At 41.9% G+C, this 23,862-nt stretch overlaps 1 long non-coding RNA gene across 2 annotated transcripts; it reads right to left on the bottom strand.

Annotated features, from left to right (window-relative positions):
- Positions 1-735: 735 nt before the first annotated feature.
- Positions 736-19,261, bottom strand: LOC115935580 (uncharacterized). 2 transcript variants are annotated; one of them, XR_008668068.2, is made up of 4 exons: positions 19,127-19,261; positions 18,610-18,720; positions 5,636-5,884; positions 736-3,825 (listed from the first exon to the last, which is right to left on the bottom strand). It is a non-coding gene; the product is annotated as an uncharacterized lncRNA (long non-coding RNA). The 2 variants fall into 2 exon arrangements; XR_004071187.3 differs by having other exon boundaries at positions 18,610-19,261.
- Between the last annotated feature and the right edge of the window lie 4,601 nt (positions 19,262-23,862).

Here is a 23,862-nt window from a genome sequence, read left to right as displayed (position 1 = left end):
CCATCATCAGCACCACCATCATCACCGTCATCATCACCATCTTCATCATCACCATCACCAGTATCACCACCACCATAATCACCATTATCATCATCACCACCACCATCATCATCACCTTCACCATCACCACTATCATTATCATCACCATCATCATCACCACTATCACCATTATTATAATCATCACCATCATCACCACCATATCACATCCCAAGCACATCACCATTATCATCATCACCATCACCACCATCATCACCACCACCATCACCATCATCATCACCATTATTATCACCATCACCACCACCATCATCACCATCACCACCATCATCACCTTCACCATCAATACCATCATTATCATCACAATTATTATAATCATCACCACCAGCACCACCATATTACATCCCAACCACATCATCACCATCATTATCATCATCACCATCACCACCATCATCACCACCACCATCATCATCACCATCATTATCATCACCATTATCACCATCACCACCATCACCATCATCATCATCACCATTCTCATAACCATCATCATTTTCATTATTGTCATCATCATCACTGCCGTCACCATTATCACTATCTTCATCATCAAATCCTATGCCAGGTGCTCTTAAAGACGAGATGTTCACTTTCTTACTGATTCTCTCAGCAACCTATGTAATAAGTATTATTTGTCATCTTCAGTGAGAAAATTGAAGCTAAGGAGTTGCTAAGTAAACTTTCCAAGATTCTAGAGTTTGTTACAGGGAGATATCAAAATCATTTAATGTTCATAAAAGCACAAATTACAATCACATTCACAGGATATTTTCAAATAAATAAATGACAAAAACATAAGCAGCTCACCAAAGATGACCTACACATATATAGGCCCTATGTAACAAATTGACAAGCAAATAACCAGCCTCATTAAAAAGTAGCAAAACGACAGAAACAGACACTTCTTAAAAGAAGACATACAAGCAGCCAACACTAACATGAAAAAAATGCTCCACATCAGTAATCTTCAGAAAAAATGCAAATCAAAACCACAAGATACCATCTCACATCAGTCAGAATGGCTATTATTAAAAAGTGAAAAAAAAAAAGATGCTGGCAGAGAAAAGGGAAGGCTTATACACCATTGGTGGCAATGTAAATTAGTTCTGCCACTGTAGAAAGCAGTCTGGAAATTTCTCAAAGAAGTAAGAATGGAACTGCCATTTAACCCAGCAATCTCATTGCTTAGTATACATGCATAAGAAAATAAATAATTCTACCAAAAGGATACATGCACTCTTACGTGCACTGCAGCACAATTCACAATACCAAAGACCTAGAGTCAACCTTGGTGCCCATCAATGGTGGACTGGATAAAGAAAATGTGGTGCATATATACCATAGAATACTACACAGCCCTAAAAAAATGAAGAAATCATGTTCTTTGCAGCCACATGGATGCAGATGGAGGCTATTATCCTAAGTGAATTAATGTAGGAACAGAAAACCAAATAACACAGATTCTCATTTATAAGTGGGAGCTATACATCAGGTACTCATGGATATAAAGATGGAAATAATAGACACTGGGGACTACTAGATGTCGGAGGGAAGGAAGGGAGCAAGGGTTGAAAAACTAACCGTTGGTTACTATGCTCACTTCCCGGGTGACAAGTTGAATTGTACTCCAAGCCTCAGCATCATGCAATATACCCATGTAACAAACCGCACAGATATCCTCTCAATCTAAAATAAAAGCCGAAATTATTTTTAATCTACATACTATAAACTATCGCTACCACCTGGACTAGTTATTTTGCACATAAAGTTTTGCTAGTAATTAAATAATAGAAATTTCTATTTAAATAAGTGAAAATTACCAGACTATCCCTGTTACTCTGTCAAAATCCTAAGGGTCCAGAGCAAAAAATAAGTTTGCAAAAAACTAACTGAAAAGGAATTTCCAACGACAGAAGAAAGGCAATACAAATTACGGTACATGGAGTAGCCTGGCTCATTCTGTTACATGCGTGATTGTTACGTCTGTAGAAAGACAGAAAAGTGTATACACAACATTGTGAAGTGAAAAACTAGTTGGAAGCACAGAACACATACACGTTACAGCTCCCATAAAAACACAGATGACTGTACATTATGGATTCAATAATAAAATTAATTGTGACATAATTGGTAGAAGAGGTGGAATTATAAATTGGTAATTCTTTTATCTTAGCAAAACTATTGTCTATTTTTAAATAGCTATTATTGCAAAATTCTGGAGAATTCCGTCATCAATCTCTACTGGACCTTTTACATTTATTTTCATCCATTTTCTAAATGCCTTCTTCTAATCCTAATTCTAACCCTAGAACAGGGATCCGCCTTTCAGAAGTAAATACCAAGGTGTACAGCTTTCTTCTATTCATGATTGCAGGTTCAAGAGTGCATGAAGATCAGGTGGCCAAAATTCTCCCCCACCACACACACATGACATCCTGGCTTACAAATGCCTTCCACACATCTTGAGAAAAGGAGCTTAGAGTTCAGATTTCTGCTTTGGTGGGATGTAAGTTACTTATGGGCACTTTAATCTTCAAGACTTTGCTTGGCTAGCCAGGTTGTTACTATCTAACTGCTAAATAACAGCGCATTTTCACTCTTCAGTTGGTTTAAGGAGCATTTTAGAGTTGGGGATGGAGTAATAGAAGTGCAGAACATTCAAGAGGAATAAGCTATAATGGCATGAAAGAAGTAATGCTCCCTTAGCCAAGATCATTATTTATCCTAATACATTTCTTACCGTTTGTCTCTGCTTACACCAGAAGTGTGGCTTTATCTGCATGTGGCTGTGTTTACAGCACAGGGCAACCAGTCACCTGCAGTCATGGCCCTGCCAGTTGACATTAATGAAGTTGCTGCTCACCCTAACCCTAGTGACTGTTAACAACATCTGTGAAGCAAAGCCCTGCTTTCCCAGAGCTGACTTTGTCAGGTGGCTTCCTAGCTCCTATGTGTCTAAATTTTTTTTATTGTCATTGACACATTCCAACACTGTGGAATGACTGGATGACAAGCCAGGTAGTTGTTGACTGAATCACACTGAGATATGTGCATTTCTGTATAGCATCTTCCGTTTTCTGCTTAGCAAATATTCTCCAGGTGGGAAGGTGTCTGCCTACAGCTTCTTTAGGGGCAGGACCTTGCATTTTCTAGCTTCTATTCCAGTTCCTTTTGAATATTAGAGCCTCAGTAAAGGATGTTTACTAAATTATTCTATTTTCATTCTTCAGAAAAAGTCTATCGCTCAAGAAGGTTCAAATCAATTGAAGTGACAGGTGACCTTTCATTATATTCTAGTCATCTCTTTCTGACACATTATTCTCGTCTCTTGGTGTTGTCTTGCCTGGTATCTCACCCTTGCTCATGGTTAATCTCATTCTTATGGCTGATTTTTCAGCAATTTCAATTTTAGAAGATAAACATGTTCCCAAGTTTCAGTTTTGTTACCGTGTTAGAAATCATTAACTTGCCTGTTCTCCCTGCCCTAAAAATGCTCCTCTCTCCAAAATAAAAACCATTCTCATCCAGGTATGTGCTCAGGGTCTGGAACCATTCGCATCCCAGGTGAGATGGGGAAGTCGGGTCCATGCTCAGGGAATCACTCTTTGTTGGCAGCGCTCCTTAGTCCTCGTGGCCCGGATGCAGTAAACGGTCAGCGCTCCTGGGTCCTCGTGGCCCGGATGCAGTAAACGGTCAGCGCTCCCGGGTCCTCATGGCCCAGATGTAGTAAATGGTCATGGTTTTGTTCTTAGGCTGCTCCCACATCACCATCAAGTTCTGCAAGTGAGTTACGTATTATTCTCTTTACTTGAGTTTCTTTATGATTGTTCTCTCAACTTCCACCCTCTCACCAGGAATTCTTGTACTGGGATTCTGGGGTTGGGGTGCTGATATCTCCTGGCCACTTTGTCTATTATGATCCCCTACCTGATGCATCTCTCAATAGCCCTTGTTCCCAAGTTTGCCTATTGGGAAACTCTGTGAGACATTTCCGACACTAAGTGCTTCCTGGAATCCCACCTGTCATTTGAGACCATCATTTCTGGTTTACTAAATTTTGCCTGCCTGGCTTGACATTTTTTCATCCTCAGCAGTTGGGTCTGTTCCCCGCGATAGGTGGATGAACACCAAATCCTAGCTCTTTTCACTTGGCCCACAGCTTGCAGCCAATTAATTCCTTCATGCCTGGCAAGATCACAAAGTATACCACAGATGTGTTTTGGGAAATCAGTGATTTGCATGGTTCTGTATATCCTCTCATAAAACGTGCAAGGTTGGGCAAGGGTAGACATGGAGATGCACAAGTCATATCACTAAATATTTTAAAGTTAAAATCAAGTTAAGGAGCAGTGTGGCAGAATGATCTAGAAACCACTGCCCTTTAAAACATATTTTCATAATGTCCAGATATCCCATATTTTCCCAGAGAGCTGTCTGTATCCTCGTACTCTGCCTCTGGATGTGGTGGCTTCCTGCAGGAGAGCGGGTGTGTGGCCTCACCCAGCCCCTGTGTCAATGCCCACAGTGGCACATCAAAGCTCCAGCCACCTACCCATCCCTGCCAGCAGGTGCCTACTGGTTATACACTAATAAACAGATGTGTCCCTCAACCAAGGAACCCAGGAAGAGGCCCAGAATCCCCAGAACCAGGTCCAATTCATCAGGGAATTTCAGGGCCCAAGTACATCCCCTGGCCCTGCTGATCCCTCATCATGTGGGTCACAGGACAGCCTTGGAGAGCCAGGGCAGAGACCACGGCAGCTCCTGCTGGATCCCAGGGCACAACTGCTCTCAGAGACAGGGTTTGCTAGCAGGAAAGGTGCTAGGACCACTGAGGGCATAACCTTGATCCACCCCCCAAAAAGAGGAAAGGCAGCACCACAGAGACCACTAAGGGAGTCTTCTTGGAGGGAACTCACCTGAATCACTGAATATTAACTTCCATTTGAAACCAATGCACCCAAAACAGAAAGTCCATGTACTCAGACTCTCTGTGTCAGGCGGCTAAAGGGGAAGAAGGGTGTAGATTCCCAGGCTAAGAGGGAAAGGAATGGCGGATGTGGGTCAGTGTTCATGCAGCCGTGGGTCCAGCAGGAGCTGCCTTAGCATAGAGAAGTCAACCAGAAACATTGTACCCACAAGATCCAGGAGGGGAGCTGGCCAAGGTGCCAGCGAGGACATCCAGGTCCCCCTCCCATGGCAGCTCCTGCAGGCTCTCCATCAGGAAGATGGGGTTTCCAGGGTTCCCAGCCCTGGCCCCCCATTATGAACTGAGAGGAGCAGAAACCTGTGGCTTGAGCTCATCCCAATGGTCTCCCCAGCGGATGCTGGGGTCAGGAGGGCTTCCTTGGATTGCCGCAGCCTACGGGAATCTTGAACATTTCAAGGGGTGAGAAAAGCCTCAAAGCGGAGGTAGAGAGAGGGACGTCCCTCCAGATAATCTGCTGCAGCATTGAAGTCATGCCAGTCACAACCTATGGGGGGAGCAGCCGCTATGGCGCCAAGAGACACGCACCCTTACTTTCTTGGATATATGTTTCATCAAAGGCTTCAAATCTTTCTCAAAGTCAGTTGGATTATAACTGACCTTGAGGATGTGCGTGATGCATGTAAATTTTGCCGAGCTGTGCACTTGGAGAGCTTCAGTTTGTTTGGTGGGGTTTGGTTTTACAATATTTCACCCCTCACATGTGGGGTATGAAATCTTTTCTGTTCAGCACTGTGGGGACGTCATTAACCATGACACCGGGGTAGTGAGTCTCCAGTACTGCTGCCATAGTCTGCCTGCCGACGTGCACTGTAGCCAAGCGTTTTTGCACAGATGTCCCAGTGGCACCTGTGGATGATGTACAAAGATTAAGCACAAGGTGTCCTGACCCAACCTGAAAAGATTATATATAAGAACAAAGAAGACATTAACAAGTATTTGTAAAACAGCTAAAAGAACTGCTAGCACTAACAACACATGAGCTGTGAAAATATGTCACCTTTCATTTTTATTTCATGATTCTGGAGCTCACATTTCATTCAATACATACTTTTGGACACTGGGAATGTGGATCAAGTGAATCCAGTCCACCAGTTTTATTGCTTTTTTTAAGAAATTTAATTAAACATATTCTAAGTTTGCCAAGATCAACTCGACTTTCCCTTTCGTTGCACTTCCGAAAACATCCAAGCACTCAGCACACAGGATCCCTCCAGCTTTTCCTTCATACCTGCTCACGTCCTTTATTGCCTTTGGATGCTACTGAGCTCAGAAGCAAATTTGTTTTCATCTTTAGTCACTGTGTAGGATCTCACCAGGGCACTAGCTTCTATGTGCTCATTTCTTAACTGTCCATCTTTGTTTTCTCTTTGACTTAACTTTCCTATGCCTTATGTTATTGTACTACACACATTATTTGAAAATTTGCCTCTAAACAGTTTTGAAATGAGGGAGAGCATAGATTGACTGGGTGGTTGAATAATATATTATAGCTGATATAGATAGACAGATCAATAGATAGATGATAGATAGTGGATAGATAGATGATAGATAGTAGATGGATGGATAAATGGATGGATGAATGGATGGATAATAGTCAGATAGATGGATAGATGGATGGATAGTAGATTAGATAGATATATAATAGAATATTTAAGATGTTATTAGTCATCCACACCTAAGTTGAAAAATATAAACCAATTTTTTACCATTGGTTACCAAGTTTGAGTTGAGAAAGAGAGTACGAGAGAGAACTGGAATAAAATTAAGCAGGAAATTAATCTTCATCACTCTAAAAATTTTTTTACAATAAGCACTTACTACTTTCAATGTCCTAAAAATGTAAAAAATTGTAAATGCATACATTCTATAAAAATAAATGTTAAATGAAGCATTAAACATGCAAATAAATGTAAAGCAAATATGAGGGTGATATGTAATGTGTCCTTAAATTTTACCTATAAAATGCTGTGAAACACATAAACATATGGAAATTTATAGAGGATCAATTATTAGTTTGCTTCATGCAGAAGTAAAAGGAAGTTAATTCATTAATTCCTAACGCAATTTTGGTAGCTATTCTATGCCGCTGCTGGGGATATGAGGGTAGACAATGTCAAGTGCTCGCACCTAGGATGTCTCACATGTTAATGTCTGTTTAAACCAGGAACTAGGATTTCAACAAGACTCATGTGAATCAGGATAAGTCAAAAGCCTACTTTCTGATCTATTATAAGACTCCTCAGTAGACATCTTCATGATATACCAGCCTTGTATTTGGAAGATAGGAACATGAATATGGTATCTCAGATTGGAGGTGGAGCACAGAGTGACCAGGATGGTTTTTAACCTACTCTCCACAATATAAGCTAAACATCTACAACTTTTGATACAATGATAGTGGTATATTAATTTAAATTTGTAGTGGAATATTATAGCACACTCATTAGCTGTTTCTATCAAATTATTTAATATTTGTCTGCATAGTAGATATAATCCATGGTAAATTTAAATAAAGTACAGGAGATTTTTAAACAATATATTAATAATGTAGAAATAGGTGCTTTAATTTATGTGTAAATAGTGAAAAATAATGAAATCTATAGGGCAAATACAATTGCATGAAATAAAACATGGACTCTAATAATAATGCACACACATGCACTTCTCACTTCCTTTTCTCTTTTCTTCACTTCCACATACTTTGACACAAGCACTAACATTTTCGAGAATACAGGTTTGTGTTCTTGTATTTAGGAAATGCCTTTAAATTTATACAAAGAACCAAGTTCTAATATTCACTTTGCCTCAGGAAAGCCAACCTTTTATTATGTGAGGATAATTATTTACCCTTTCCCTTTTTATGCAAACCATGTCACCATTCACAGACCTCATCAAAGTAAATGGCTGGTGGGTCTCCCCTGCCAGCCTGCCTCGAGGTTACTGCCTCCTGCATCCTTGCTTCTGAGGCTCTATTCTGTACTTCTGCTGTGACACCCCTCTTAGTATGTTACCTCCTTGATTTTTCACGTACCTACCTCCCAACTAGAGAGAGGGGCTTTGTTATGAGGAATAAATGATAAAGTGCCTCAAACAGCAACATGGTGGATAAGGTCAAATGAGGCAAAGAACTGATGCTATAAATACCATTCTTCCTATTCCAAAGTAGGACACCATGTAAGCCCGTGATTGGGGGAGGAAGGAAGAAAAAAGGCTGGAGGCTGTTCCCTGAAGGGGGGCACGGGCTTGTGGGTTAACCGGCCTCAGGAGGTCAGCAAAAGGAAGTGACCACTGGCCTCCCTTCCTCCCCCCAGCCCCCGCCCCAGCCCCACTGCCTGGGCCACTAGAAGGAAAAGGCAAGGGGAAAAGAATGGTGGGGAAGCCCCAACTTCAAGGCAGCTTTGCAAATGTCTGCTTCCTGAAATTTGTGGTGGGGACAATGAAGCTTTGGGCTCAGGAGAGCACTTTTCCCTGAGACTGTGGGAGGGAGAGCTCAGAGCACTACACGTGGCTTGTCCAGGAACTGGCACTGTCCATGTGCTGTGGGAGGAACTGAGAACATGCAGTGAATTTCTTTGTAGTTTTGGCTAATTTTGACATAAGCAACTATAGTATCAGTATCTTCAAGCTGCTGTGCCTGTGTATACGACAAACTAGACCTCACTCCACTGAAAACTGATGTTTCAGTCGCCATGCGTGCTGGACATTCTACTGCTTGTGTTCAGCTCATGTTTTATAGTTTAAGAATTTACTTCTCTCACCTGAAAGGATGCTTTACTTGTTTTTAACTCCTTGACCAAATCAGCCCTTGCTAATTGGGTGTCATCAGGTCTAATGTTAAAGAAATAAGATAAGTTAGCCTTTCAGAAAGAATATTATAAGCATGAGAGAGATAATTACAAGGTATCAATTGTAAAACTGATTAGGTTAATTGTTACAGGCCGTATATGGTGTTGCATCGTGTTTTAATTAAACTCATAATCCTAAGATGTTCTGCCAGGTGGGATATGAAGTAACCAGAAGAAAAGATTCTAAAAGCTATTTAAAATCAAGAACAAAAACATGTCAAGTTTCTTATCCCATAGACCCTTTTACAAATAATGATGTTTCAGAACCTATAATAAATACCAAATTTATATGGAAAACACACACACACATTAAATATTTAAAAGAAGAGACAACGATTCAACAAAAAGAGATCTTGCCATGGCCAGGTGATGGTGGATGGCTTTGTGACAAGGCTAGATCCTGAACAGGAAGGTGCAGAAATTCCTCAGAACGCCAAAGTACTGCATCTGCCAATGATTACAGCAAGTTCCCAGGGGCAAGGCACTGCATAGCCTTACAGTTCCTCAATGAGTGTAGGTACTCAGAAAATAACACTTTTTTAACCCGCTATTCTCAAATAATGTGCAAACATTTATTAAACTGAAATTGTAGAAACTTGACCAAAAAATGAGCTGTTCAATGGAACTATGAATTAAATTGTCATAATTGACATGTAAATAATACCATAACTTTGACAAAGCTCTTCGATGAATATTTTTCGTATTCTAGATACCAAATGCATTGAAGGGAATATAAATAAACTTGCTGAGACTTAGCCCAGATCTCTGCTACCCTGGTGGGATTTTTCTGTCTTTGAACAGATATGATAGTATTGGATGTATTCTTTCATCCCTTTGACCTTGCAAGTAATATTAGGTAACAACCACACCTTTGTCATGCATTGACAATTTTACTCAAACATTATTATGTATGTAAATAAGAGTCTAAGTCCATCCTTTCCTTGGGAAATCCTCATTTTACTTAGATTATTCAAGCAACCATCAAGTTCCACCTACTGGACATAGCAAACAATCTTGTCAAACTCTGGAGTGGTTAATTTTACCATCCTGTGGATGAGAAAACGAGAGTCCCTGGCTCATACCTGACATTGCTGCCGTCTTTGAAACTCAAGACTTTCTGGTTCCAAAACCTCTAGACCTTGTCCTTGCCTTCACATTGGATGGCACCCAAACAGAAAAAATATTAAAATGTTGCAAAATGTTAATTTATACCACTCCTTAAGCTATTCTTATAAGGCAGATCTAGTGGTGATAAGCTTCCTTAGCTTTTGTTTATCTGAGAAAGTCTTTATCTTTCATTGTTGAATGGCAGAATTGCTGAGCATACTATTCTTGATCAGAAGGTAATTTTTTCTTTCATCACTCTGACTATATCATCACACTACCTTCTAGCCTGCAGTTTCTCCTTATAGTCTTATGAGAGTTCCTTTGTACACAGCAAGTCACTTTTTCTCACTACTTTGAAAATTCTCCCTGTCTATTGGCAATTTGATTATAATGTGTCTCAGTGTGGATCTCTTTGTATTCATCTGACTTGCTGTTTGACTTCTTAGATTGAGGTTTCTATTTCTTTCTCCATGTCTCAGAAGTGTTCAGCCATTATTTTTGTGAATCAGCTTCCTGCCCTGTTCTCTTCTCCTTCTTGAACTCCGGTAACGTGTGCAACCACTTGATGGTGTCCCACAGGTCCCTCAAGCTATCTCCACCCTTATTCCTTATTATTTTTTTCTCCTCAGATTGATTTCCAATGCACTCTCTTCAAGTTTGCTGATTCTCTCTTCTGATTGATATTGTTTACTGTTGAAGCCCTCTATCAAATATTTTAGTTCAGCTGTATTTTTAGCTCTATGATTTCTATTTGGCACTTTTTAATATTTTCTCTTTCTTTGTTGAAATTCTCACTTTGTGCATGCATTGCCCTCCTGATCCCAGTGAGCATTTTTATCACTGTTATTTCAAATTCTCTGTTGGGTAAATCACTTGAGATAAGTGATTAGGCCACATATCCTCATATCCTATAGCCACATAACCACCTCCTATAACGTATAACCACATAACCACCTGAGATAAGTGATTTACCCAATAGAGAATCTGAAATAACAGTGATAAAAACGGAGGTCATTTCATAAGGGTCAGTTTCTAAAAATGTATCTTGTTATTTGGAATATATTTCCCTGTCTCTTTATTTTCCTCAACTCTCAGTGTTGGTTTCTGTGCACTGGATAAGACAATTACCTCTCCCATTCTTGTCAGAATGGCCTTTTGTAGAAGATGGACCTCACCAATCAGCCTGATCAGAGATTCTAGGTGCCTTTCAAAACTTTGTGCTTGTCTAGCTGCTTTGTTCATAATGGCCCTTATGAGATTAGTATGTGCAACATCCTGTCAGCCCGACAATAGGCAGGATAGAAGCTGATCCCTCAAGACACAGCTGGGAAAGCTAGAGTGGTAGATGTGTGCTCCAGTACTTTCAATCCTCAGGGAGAAGCTGAGAGCTGGAGTTTATCTCTCACTTGTTCTGCATTAAGCCTGGGAGAGGATCTGCGGCAAATGGCTGCACACTCATTCAGACCACATACTCTGATCCTAGGTAGTGTAGCCACTGGACAGGCTTGCACACCTATTTAAAACTCACACATTTGTTCTCTGTGATCTAGGGAGACTTGCGAATTCCAGGTCCCTTTTGCTTCCAAAGCTAGGCAATTTAGGAGGCAGTTCCTCGGGTGGGAACTGTAAAACTTGGGATAATCAATCTGTGAAAAAAAAAAAAAAACTTCCAGGGAGAATCTGGATTTATCACTAGAATGAGCCAGGGAAGATGATGTAAAAGTTCACCCATTCCTGTTCAGGCTCCTTCACACCCTGTTGTCTATCTGCCCTGTAGACTCTCAGATGCAGGCTAGTGAAAGCCTGACTCTCAGGTACGTGCAGACAAGCCCCTCCCAGGAATAAAATGGGAGCCGTGCATTTTAGTCTCTTCTCTGCACTAATTCTGGAGTGCGTTGTCACTGAAAGTCCTCAAATGCTCACTTAAAACCACCTCTTTGCTCTCTGTGGTCTAGGAACGCTCACAAACGCCCAGTCCCTTTTGCTTTTAGAGCTAGGTGACTTACGAAACAAAGCCTCCAGGGGAACCATAAAAGCTGGAGCAGCATATCTGTAGTTGAAGCCTTTCACTCCTCAGGGAGTTGTTGGGAGCTGGGGGTTCCTTTTTGATTATATTGCACAGTGCTTGGGGAGGGACTTGTGCCTGATATGGCTCAGCTCTTCCTACATGTTTGGATGCAGATGTTTTCTCAGTGACTCATGGTGTAGGAGTATCTCAGCCAGTTTCTGAATTCTCTCAGAGGAAATGTTCCACATGTAGATGTTTATTCAGTGCACCCATGGGAGGAGGTAAAGCCAGGAGCCTCATTCTGCAATTCTCCTGACACCCTTCCTCCTGCTATATTTTTCAATTAGTGGAATTAGAGGCCTCTAAGCATTTTTGTCTGTCTGTGTGGTTTGTTGTTGATGCTGTTGTTTGTTTTTGCTTTCTTTCGAAAAGACAGGTGATCCAGCCCCAGCGAACATTTAGGCAATGCCTACAAGTGCGCCAAGGACCGCACTAAGCCCTGATATGCTTCTTCAGCAATAGTATCTCTTTAGTATAGAAAAAGACAAGATTCACCTGATCATTTTTTTTTCCTTTTGGGCAAGAAAATATTTAAGGCTTTATCTTCAGCTTACTCACATCTGGGAAGAGTGTTATCTTAAATCTTGCTTTTCCCTAGTTAAAAAAAAAAAATAGCCATGAAAAAGATTTCCATAACCCTTAGGTTTCATTGGTTCCCAGGTTAGTAACAGGTGTTCTACTGAGAATCCCCTTACTACAGTCTACCAGAAGAAACACTATTTATTATTTTCCTTCTATTTCTATGGTCAGTAAATCAGTGTTAGGAGTACCATATATATTTGCATTAATTTTAAAAAGCTATCCAACCTCAATGCAAATGTCTGCAATAACCCGTTCCTATGGCATGGAGGTGGTTATGTGGTTATAGGACATGAGGATATGTGGCCTAATTTTCAGTCCCCAGACAACTGACACGGAGTTGGCTCTGTGTTTGTGTAAAAGGGAGCTGATGGGAGATTGAGGAAGGTGGACCCCAGGTCTGCTCAAGGAAGCACACGCTTCCCCAGAGAAGTGCCTGGACATGAACTGATCCACTTCCAGTTTCTCAGAGTTGAAACAGGAGAACAGGCCCCATCTCATGGAGTCATGAACCCCAACCACAGAGTGACTTAAGGCTTCCACGGCCAGCATGTCAGTGGTGCAGCCCCTCCCGGGAGTCCTTCTGCTCTGCTGACCACTGGACACTACCTCCCACAAGCAAGGGAGGTCCTCTTGGGTTGGCCTACTCTTTCCTTCCTTTTCTTCCCTTTCTTGCTCCTATTTTCATAAGGAGCAAGTTCAACCACACACCCAGGTAAACTTGTAGTAAGCATCAACCAAATACCCTGAATCTAAAATAAAATATAAATATATCTAAATATTTCAGTTCTCAAGTTTCCATTGACTTTTAGCAACTAGTGACTTGTTTCTTCTAACGTAGAGAATGTCTGATATTCCAATCAGGATAATTATTTAAAAGCAATGTTTATGGGATCCTATCATGTGACACGCCCCAAGTTAAGTATTTTACAAATGCAATCTCATATATTCCTCATGGAAATCAGAGGAAAAGGTGACATCAGCCCCTGAGTACAGTTAGGAGCCTGAGGCCAAAGAAAGGGGTCCGCAGCCCTGGTCACAAAGCCAACCAGGTCGCAGCCAGCCTTGTCAACGTGAATATCCACATGCTTTCACTGAAAAGTTTTGTTTTCTCACAGATCCAACTTCCCTGATTCATATTATTGTTTTGTGCTGGGTACCTAAATCACATTTCTTCTTTGCAAAGGCAAGAGTGAATTTTCACTGAAAATCAAGACAAGCTGACTTGAGTGCAAATCCTGAATCAGGCTAAGGGAAATACTGACCACCTATTATGGTCAAAACCTTAAATATATACAACTTTTATTTTTCAATTATACCTCAACAGAGCTGGAAAAACAAGATTACTGCAACCTCAGCATCAATGTTTTACCCAATTCCAGTGAAGAACACATGATCCTTTAGACAGATACATGGGGCACTAACTTTCTCCCTAGTAACGTTCATTTTTCTTCTGTATTTCTCCTTTATCTCAGTTTTCTTGTTTACTTCTACATAATTTTTATAATAGCAGGAGCTCTTCTTGGAATAAATATATATGACAGATATGACAGCAACAACTTCTGGGAAGCTGCTTGCTGATCAAATGACTTATATTTATAGAATTCTGTTCAATTAATGCCATTTTGGTGCTTAATGTGTCACAGAAATATTTGAAGAAAGATACCTGAATATCAAGGCATTTCTGTTTTCTAAAGCTCCACAGTAAATAATGAACTCACAAATTAAAGCCACCTAAGGGGAATATTTGAGTCTGAATTGAAGGCAAATGACATGTTGATTGAGAGCACCTTCAACAAAAATCAACGAGAACAAATGTGTTCAAGGGAGCAGAAAACTCAATTGATCCCTGGAGGACCACACCCTCCAGCTCCCTCAGAGATGGATCATTTAGCTCGAACTTCTTATTTTCAATTACTGAGTAGTATCATTGAGATACACTAAGTTACAATTTCTGTCTGCTACATTAAGTATTAATGTTCCCGCCCAAATCTCATGTCAAATTGTAATCCCTAATGTTGGAAGACGGGCCTGGTGGGAGGTGATTGAAACACAGGGGTACATTTTTCCTAGCTGTTCTTGTGATAGTGAGTTCTGAGACGAGCTGGTAGTTTAAAAGTGTGTAGCACCCTCCCCTGCCTTCACTCTCTTCCTCCTGCTCCAGCCATGTAGGACTTGCCTGCTTCCCCTTTGCCTTCTGCCATGATTGTAAGTTTCCTGAGGCCTCCCCAGCCATGCTTCCCATACATCCTGAGGAATCGTGAGCCACTTAAACCTCTTTATCAATTACCCAGTTTGGGGCATTTCTTGAGAGCAGTGTGAGAAAGGACTAATACAACACCTTTCATCCACCAGGTCAGCACCGTTGTCCAGTAGACACTTGAGACCAGCTGATCTAGTTCATTTGTGGGATTATCACTGGGTCTTTATCTTCTGTCTTCACAAACCATAATGAGATTTAGGCAAATGTTATATATATTACATAGATTTATATAATTAATAAATATTTTTATATGATTAATATATATTTTATTAATATATAAATTATATTTATACAATTTTTGAAATAGATGCACTTATTGGAATATATATATACACAAGAGTGCCTATTATTTCAAAAATTATGTAAATGTAAACAGGAAAACAGATAAAGGGAAAACAGGATAGAAGAGAAATGAACGGTACTAGGGAGAAAGTTAGTGCCCCACATATCTGTCTAAAGGATGTGTTCTTCACTGGAATTGGGTAGAAACATTGATGCTGAGGTTATAGTAACCAAATCTTATTTTTCCAGCTTTGTTGAAGTATAATTGTATAATTGAAAAATAAAAATCATATATATTTGAGGTGAACAACTTTACATTTTATGTGCATGGACTCCGTGAGGAAATTACCACGCTCAAGCCAATTAACATATGCATCCCCTCACATGGTGACCATTTCCTGGTTTTTAGGGTGAATAATTAAGTTTTAAATGGCCATTTGTTTGTAAAGAAAGCAATTACTGTGTTAGCATATTGATAGACCTCAATGGAATCCATGATTACAGTTTTGAAAAGAAACCCCATTTTCTTTATCAGATTAACTTGAGACAACATCATCTTAGAAAAGCTGCTGGTTGGCTTGAACATAGAAATCAGAAGTATGTTCCCAGAAAAAAAAATACAGGAGATAGAAGTGAAACTTCAGGAAAATAGATTCAAAACATGGGGGAAAAAAGCACATATACGAAAAAAATTAGTCTTTCCCAGCCCTAAATGTGGGCAGGGCATGAATGAGATAAGCAGGACAGATGGAGATGGATTTGAATTCTAACGCTTTTCAGCTTCTTCATGTTGTCCTCTAAATAGGGATCTTTTCAGGTGAGAGACCCAGTAAAATCTGGCAGATGGTATTCCAAAGACACATGGTTCTGTGAAAGCAGTTACATGAGGAACCAACAGTGAGCTGAGAGCCAGGTTCTCCTGGTCTGACTGACCCCTCCTCCCAGGGGCTACAATCCTGCCACCCTGAGGCACAGAGGCTGCTCAGACAGGTCCCAGAACCTCTCCTGAACTGAGTTGAGGGGAGCGGGGCCTAACATCCGACAGGTCCCCAGAACCTCTCGTGAACTGAGTTGAGGGGAGCGGGGCCTAACATCCGACAGGTCCCCAGAACCTCTCGTGAACTGAGTTGAGGGGAGCGGGGCTTAACATCCGACAGGTCCCCAGAACCTCTCCTGAACCGAGTTGAGGGGAGTGGGGGTTAACGTTGGACAGGTCCCCAGAACCTCTCCCGAACTGAGTTGAGGGGAGCGGGACTTAACATCCGACAGGTCCCAGAACTTCTCCTGAACTGAGTTGAAGGGAATGGGAGATAACGTACAAAGTACAGAAAAGATACAGAATGGCGAAAAGAAATGGGAAGATCACAGAGGTCTGTCTCATCTGAGGTCATCCATGCTGCTCCGTCTCGTGTCCCCTTAGAAAACGCAGCTCTCCTTTCAGAAATAGCACAGCTTCAGGGAACAGACGTCCCTTTGAAGGACAGCATTATCAACATAGGAGGGAAATTACCTAACAAGTAGAATCCTATAGTTCAACAACATACACTTTGATAGCTTAGAAAGTAAGCTCCATACAGAAACTGATGCTCATCTTTGGGGAGTGTCTTGGACACATATCAGGGTTAAAGAACACACATGCCAGACATTGCTACTAGAAACCATGTCTTCAGCCTAGAAAATAGAACTGGACTGCTGCAAGCACCATGTCCCCCCATGAAGGAATCTGGACCTATGAATAAAGATGCCTCTGCCTCACTCTTCAAAAACCCACTACTTAATGAAAGACACACATTCACACATCCCTTTCCCATAAACATTACTGATGCTTCCCCTTTGAGGAAAATGGCAGACAAGGATAGTATAGAAAAATTCTTCCTACAAACAGCTAGAAATGCTGTTACTTCAGTAGTTTGGTTTTTGTTTGCTTGTTTTGTGCTACTTGAAAGACCGTGAAGTTCTCAGTGGCAGGAGACAGCGTTGGGGCAGGAAGAGCTGAGAATGTCAGCTCAGCCAGGCTCGCTGGGCTATGTGGCCGACCAAGATGTGCTAACAGGATCCTATGGCCAAAAAGGGTAGGTCAGCATCACATGCCAATTGGCGATCTCACCATTCAATCCGGGAATCACACCACACACTCCGGCAGTCGCACCACACACTCCGGCAGTTGCACCATACAATCCGGCAGTCACACGCCTTGGTGTTTACCCAAAGGAAGTGAAACATATTAACACAAAAACCTGCCCATGGGTGTTTCTATGCGTATTTAGAATTATGGCATTTTCCTGTTGGAATAGTCCTTTTACCATTGTATAATATCCCTCTTTGTCTTTTTTAACTGTTGTTGCTTTAAAGGTTGTCTGATATAAGAATAGCTGCTTCTACTTGCTTTTGGTGTCCATTTGCATGGAATATCTTTTTTCATCCCTTTTAAGTGTATGTGAGTCCTATGTGTTAGGTGAGTCTCCTGAAGACAGCAGAAAGAATACAAAATTTTTAAATCACAAGACAATACTACGGAAATTCAATTGTAATGAGTCGGATAAACCTATACCAAATGATCATTTTTAAAATATATTATAATTGTCTCAAAATAAATAAAAAGAAGAACTAGTCCTATAACCTTTTATGAAAGCAAACCACAAAAGAACATAAGCCCTAGATCACATTACAAGTGATTTCCACCAAACTTTCAAGGAAGAACTAATCTATGATTGATACCCAAACCAGAAACGGTAGAACTTTAATTACAGGAAAGATAAATGCAAACATTTCCAATAAAATATTTGCAAATATGTCAGCAACGTTTATTTATACATACATCATGAGCCCAATAGTTTAACAAGAGTATCCATGAATATAATTTAATACATTAACCAGACTAAAAGAGAAAATAGGAAGATAAGTATTGCAGTAGCTCTGATAAAATATTGAAGAAATTTAACAACCATTTGTCACTTTTAAATGAACACAAGCAACTCTTTGCCACTAGGAGCAGGAAGGAACTCAATTATCCTAATGAGTGGAACCACCAAAAGCTTACCAGGAGCCTCACTCTAGCCAAACGTCAGAAACATCCCCCACGTGTGCTTGCTGCAACACTCTCTCCTCTTGGCTGTTGCCAAGCTTACCAAAAGCTTACCAGGAGCCTCACTCTAGCCAAATGTCATCAGAAACATCCCCCAGGTGCGCTTCGTGCAATATTCTGTCCTCTTGGCTGTTACCAAGCTTACCAGAAGCTTACCAGGAGCCTCACTCTAGCCAAATGTCAGAAACATCCCCCAGGTGTGCTTGGTGCAACACTCCTCTGGGAGGTTGCCAAGCTTACCAAAAGCTTACCAGGAGCCTCACTCTAGCCAAACACCATCAGAAACATCCCCCAGGTGTGCTTGCTGCAACACTCTCTCCTCTTGGCTGTTGCCAGGCTTACCAGAAGCTTGGTTACCAGGAGCCTCACTCTAGCCAAACGTCATCAGAAACATCCCCCAGGTGTGCTTGGTGCAATACTCTGTCCTCTTGGCTGTTGCACTGGACGTTTAACCTGAGAATGTAACACGAAAAATAACACTCAGGAGAACTGTAAAGCAAGAAAGGAAATTGTTATTTACAGGCGAGATGGTCATCGACATAGAAAAGCAAAGCAGATCAAAAGTCATTAGCCCTAATGACAGAGTAATGCAATGACAAGGATAACGCCAGCCCAGAGTCATCAGCCGAGTCACACGCATCCGCTGTGTTCAAGAACGCAGAGACCTCTGTGTGCACAGACAGAGCGGCACAGGGGCCACAGAAGAAACTTCACAGCCTTTCCAGAGAGCAATTCGGCAATCCCTGCTGAAGCTGGCGCATCATTTCTTCCACCCAGCAGCTCAGCATTTACACTTAGAAAACTCTCATAAATATTCACAAAGAGGTGTTAATAAAGATGTTTATTGAATTCTACTTACGGTATCAAAATTAGAAACAACCTAATTATTTCTCAGTAGAAAAATATAGAACTACTTAGGCAGATAAAGAATAAAAAGAGGGCTGGATGTGGTGGCTCACGCCTGTAATCCCAGCACCTTGGGAGGCCGAGGCGGGCAGATAACCTGAGGTCAGGAGTTCGAGACCAGCCTGGCCAACTTGGCAAAACCCTGTCTCTACTAAAAATACAAAAATGAGCATGGTGTGGTGGCAGGCATCTGTAATCCCAGAGACTCAGGAGACTGAGGCAGGAGTATCGCTTAAACCCAGGAGACGGAGGTTACCGTGAGCCAAAATCTTGCCACTGCACTTCAGCCTGGGCAACAGAGTGAGAATCTGTCAGGAAGGGAAGGGAAAGGGAGGGGAGGGGGAAAAAAGAGGCAAGAGAATGTTATGTACCAACTTCAAGCAAGACAGTGGTAAACTCTGGAGTGGAAGACAGGGAAAGGATGGGCGTCCAGGTTTAACGACCTCGAATATTTAAGTGTGTACACACGTGCCTGTGCGTTTCCCTGTCACATGTTTTTCTGAAGTGTTCTAAGTGTTTTTAAATTTTTAATTATAAAACTGCAAAACTAAAATAGATCAATGCATAGCAAACACGGATGGGAGAGAAGGAGAAATGGAGGGAAGAAAAAACGAAGAGAAGAGAGTACCCCAACAAAAATTTCCAAAATTATCCTTTAGAATTTACAAAGCGGCACAGTTGTTCTTGATTTGGTTATATACAGACAGAACAAGTTCATCTGGGTTGATAAATTATAATATACTCGGCAGTGTTTGCTTTAATATGTACCACGGCTGATTTACAGCTTATTTTTAACTAGATATTTCCTCGGATGTCTCTAGTCCTGCCAGGTGGGCTAATAAGAACGAATCTAGCAGAGGCTCTGACGTGATTTGCTTCGATTTCTTTATACTTTAGGCAATATTGATGAAGCACCTGTCGTGGGCCAGGCAGGCTCTCAGAGAAAGGTGCAGCCATGAAGAACACAGGTGTTCTGCCCTCGTGGAGCCGCGGCGCATAAATACTAAGGATTCTGTGTGTTAATTGCCTGCATGTTTGCAATAGTGCTGTAAGCTTACTGGAAAACAAGTTAGTAAGTGTAAACATTTCTTCTATGACCTTGTTCACGTTCACTCTTTTGCTCAGTAAATCCTTTGCTCACAAATAATTCTAAACAAAATTTACCTTGGTGCCAAACTAAGTTATCTCACATTTCACATAAAAGATCCCAAAGAAAGTAAGATTGTACCAGCATTGTGCATATCAGTTAATAACGTGAACTCTTGCTGTGATAAATGCAGTGTCCACCCACTGACGTATTGCTTGATTCCAATCCCTAGTGAGCAGCTATTCTGTGCACTGGTGGCACTAAGAGGCAGAGGAGCCCAGGGCTGGGTGGTCTCAAATGCTCAGGGGATGAGCGATGGAAGGAATGAATGGTGTCGCTGCTTGGATACAGGCAGGAAGTATTTTCTCAAAATGCTGTAAAGCAGCAATGGTGTACATATGGAACATTTTTTAAAAGCTTGCTTATGGCCAGGCGCAGTAGCTAACACCTGTAATCCCAGCACCTTGGGAGGTCGAGCCCAGCAGATGGCTTCAGCCCAGGAGAGACCAGCCTGGGAAACATGGTGAAACCCTATCTTTACCAAAAATACAAGAACTAGCCAGGCATGGTGGTGTGTGCCTGTAATCCCAGCTACTCTGGAGGCTGAGGCATGAGGATGGCTTGAGCCTGGGAGGCAGAGGTTGCAAGGAGCCCAGACTGAGCCCCTGCACTCCAGCCTGGGCGACAAAGGGAGACTCTGTCTCAAAATAAATAAATAAATATAAAAATAAAAGCTTCCTTGTACTCAGGTAGCCTAGTTGACAGATGAATAGAAGGACTTGGGTTTTTTTTCTTTTTGTTTCAATCTTTAAAAGAAAAACATGGAAATACATACCTGCAAGTTTTCCTCTGTTTGGGCAAAAGAACTGAAGCCATGCTGAAAACAGCCACTCTGTGACAGCAAACGGCAGCCTGGAAGTGGGGTTGGGAGGTTCCCACTTCTGGAGCAGGCTCTGCCCATTTGATGGAGCAGGCTGTGCTGATGCAGGCCCCACCCACCTGGTGGAGCCTGTCACGCCCACCCAACAGAGGGCCACGCCCACCCGCTGAAGCAAGTCCCTAGGTTCCCTGTCCCTCTGGCTGGCTGCAGCCTGCCTTAGGCTACCACAACCAGCATACAATCCCTTTCCCAGCAAGAAGGTCTGTGCTGGGCCTAGGCTCCCAGAAGCTTTGAGGTCTCTGGTGCCAGAGCTCCAGAAGATTTAGTCTTATTTTGCTCCTAGGTCTACACCCTGTTGCCGTCCCCACTGTCCTGACACCCAGTCTGGCACTTCCTCAGCACCTGGCTGGGAGGCACTCTCTGCCTCATTAGCGAGCTCACCTGGGCTGGGTCCTGGGTGCTGCTCCCTCCTGTCTGGGCCTGATTTCTGCCGGCTGCAGGTGAGTCCTGCAATATCAGGATTTAGCTGCTCAAATACCACCTGCTTCTTAGTTTCTCACTGAGTGGAGACTCTGAGACCAGCCATCCTCATTAGTATGGTGACCTGTTTCTTTAAACGTTGTTAATGGTTTGACTAGGATATGGAAATGAAGAGGAAACAGACAAATGGTGAGGGCTGCTGTTACAGCCGTGTGTCTGAAAAGATGGTGCAGCCTCTGTTACCACTGAACCAAGAGAAGATCTCTAATGGACTTGAGAGTTCTGCAGACTGATGTAGGCAAGGAGCCATGAGTGGTCAGTGCAGAAGGCCAAGGGCATGGGCTGTGTTTATTCCCAGACACCCACCTGATGGGCACCGCTGCATTCAGCGCTCAGCACATCTAAAGGTTAGGAGCAGAGATTCTGAATTAGCTAGTCATCAAAATGAGAAAGACAAATTATAATGCCTTAAAATTTTAGATCTGAGAAGTAGCTTAGAAAACCTTTGAACTACATGATTCTACCTGAAAAACAAAAACCCGAGAACCTTTGGGAGAGGACTCTTGTGGGAAAGAGCAACATACAAGATGAAAGCCGAGCCTGTGACCAAGGGGTGTGACCGGGGGCTGTGACTGGGGAGTGTGACCGAGGGGTCTGACCAGGGGCTGTGACTGGGGAGGGTGACCAAGAGGTGTGACCGGGGGTTGGGAGCTACAGCGGGGGAAAGCAGAGTCCCCTTGGGCACATGAATGGAGCTCGATTTGAGAACTGCTGACCCAACTTTTACAGAGAAGAAAACTGAGGCACAGAAAAAGAAAAGCAGTTTGTCCAAGGGTGTGGTATTTGTCTGTTTTCATACTGCTATGAGGACTGCCTGAGAGTGGGTAATTTATAAAGGAAAAAGGTTTAATTGCCTCACAGTTCATCATGGCTGGGGAGGCCTCAGGACACTTACAATCATGGCAGAAGGCAAACGGGAAGCAAGGTGCCTTCTTCACAAGGCAGCAGGAAGGAGAAGTGCTGAGTGAAGGGGGAAGAGCCCCTTGTAAAATCATCAGATCTCATGAGAACTCACTATCAGGAGAACAGCATGGGGGAAACCAACCCCATGATTCAATCACCTCCACCTGGTCCCTGCCTTGACATGTGGGGACTATGGGGATTCTGGGGATGACAGTTCAAGATGAGATTTGGGTGGGGACACAAAGCAGAACCCTATCAGGTGCACAGCCAAGCCTCCAACAGAGCCAGGACCAAAGCTGGATTCTGTGTTCTTCCTGGTACACTCCGGGTTCATTGCTTTTTGACAGCAATATATTAAAAGAAATTATGTTTGTGTTACTGAGAAGTAGACTCACATCTTAGTAACATAAAAGCAGATATGAATGAATGTGAATGATGAACCAGAGTGGAAGCAAAGAATTAAAGCAGCGCAGAGGCAGTGAGGGGCTGGGTGTTTCTTTTGGTGTCATAAAGTTCAATCAGTTTGGGATCTTCTATTTTAATTTTCATTTTAATGTACCTTTTTAATATTCCCTTTTATTATTCCCCTTCAATATACATTTTAAATATGCCCCCCTTTAAAAATTATGGTCATGATCTTACAGGTAAAATGATGTCTAAATAAGATATTCATCTATTTTTAAGCCAGTGAAAAATGAGACTATTATATGCAATCTTTCCTTCCAGTCATTATTTAACTGCAGCTCAAAAAGGCAACTAAAAAAATAAAAATCACAAGTGTTGACCATGTGTAGCCTCTACAAAACAAAGCATAAGAGAAGTTTCTAATGGCTCCCAACCACTGCTTTTTCCCAAACATGAGAAAGTCTTTATGAAAATTGAGAGGCTGAACCACCATGGAGAAAAAGCTCAAGGGCAGATCAGGACACCAGGGTGAACACAGCTCCCTGAAGACCCAGAAACTCCTGACTCAGGCCCTGCCTCACCCTGTGATAGCTTTGCAGTATCACATGCTTCATGTGAAAGATTTCAATGCTGTAATTTACTGCTTTGAAAAATGAGTGAGCCCACTGAAAGGAGCCGGGCACATTCCTCAGCCCCGGGCTCAAAACAAACAAGCCCAGTACAAATACATCCCATCCTCCCATCTCACCACATATTGCCATATATCTCTCAAACTTCCTGAGCCCAGTACAAACACCACCAGGAAAGTCTCCAATAAGGAGACAGCCATTCAAAGTTTTACTGAAAAAGCGGGAACGAAAAGAATTCCTTTGTT

The sequence above is a fragment of the Gorilla gorilla genome, chromosome 7 (assembly GCF_029281585.2).
Source record: "Gorilla gorilla gorilla isolate KB3781 chromosome 7, NHGRI_mGorGor1-v2.1_pri, whole genome shotgun sequence".
Taxonomy (NCBI): domain Eukaryota; kingdom Metazoa; phylum Chordata; class Mammalia; order Primates; family Hominidae; genus Gorilla; species Gorilla gorilla.
Note: the sequence above shows the minus strand (reverse complement) of the source record. Positions and strands in the feature narration are given on the sequence as shown.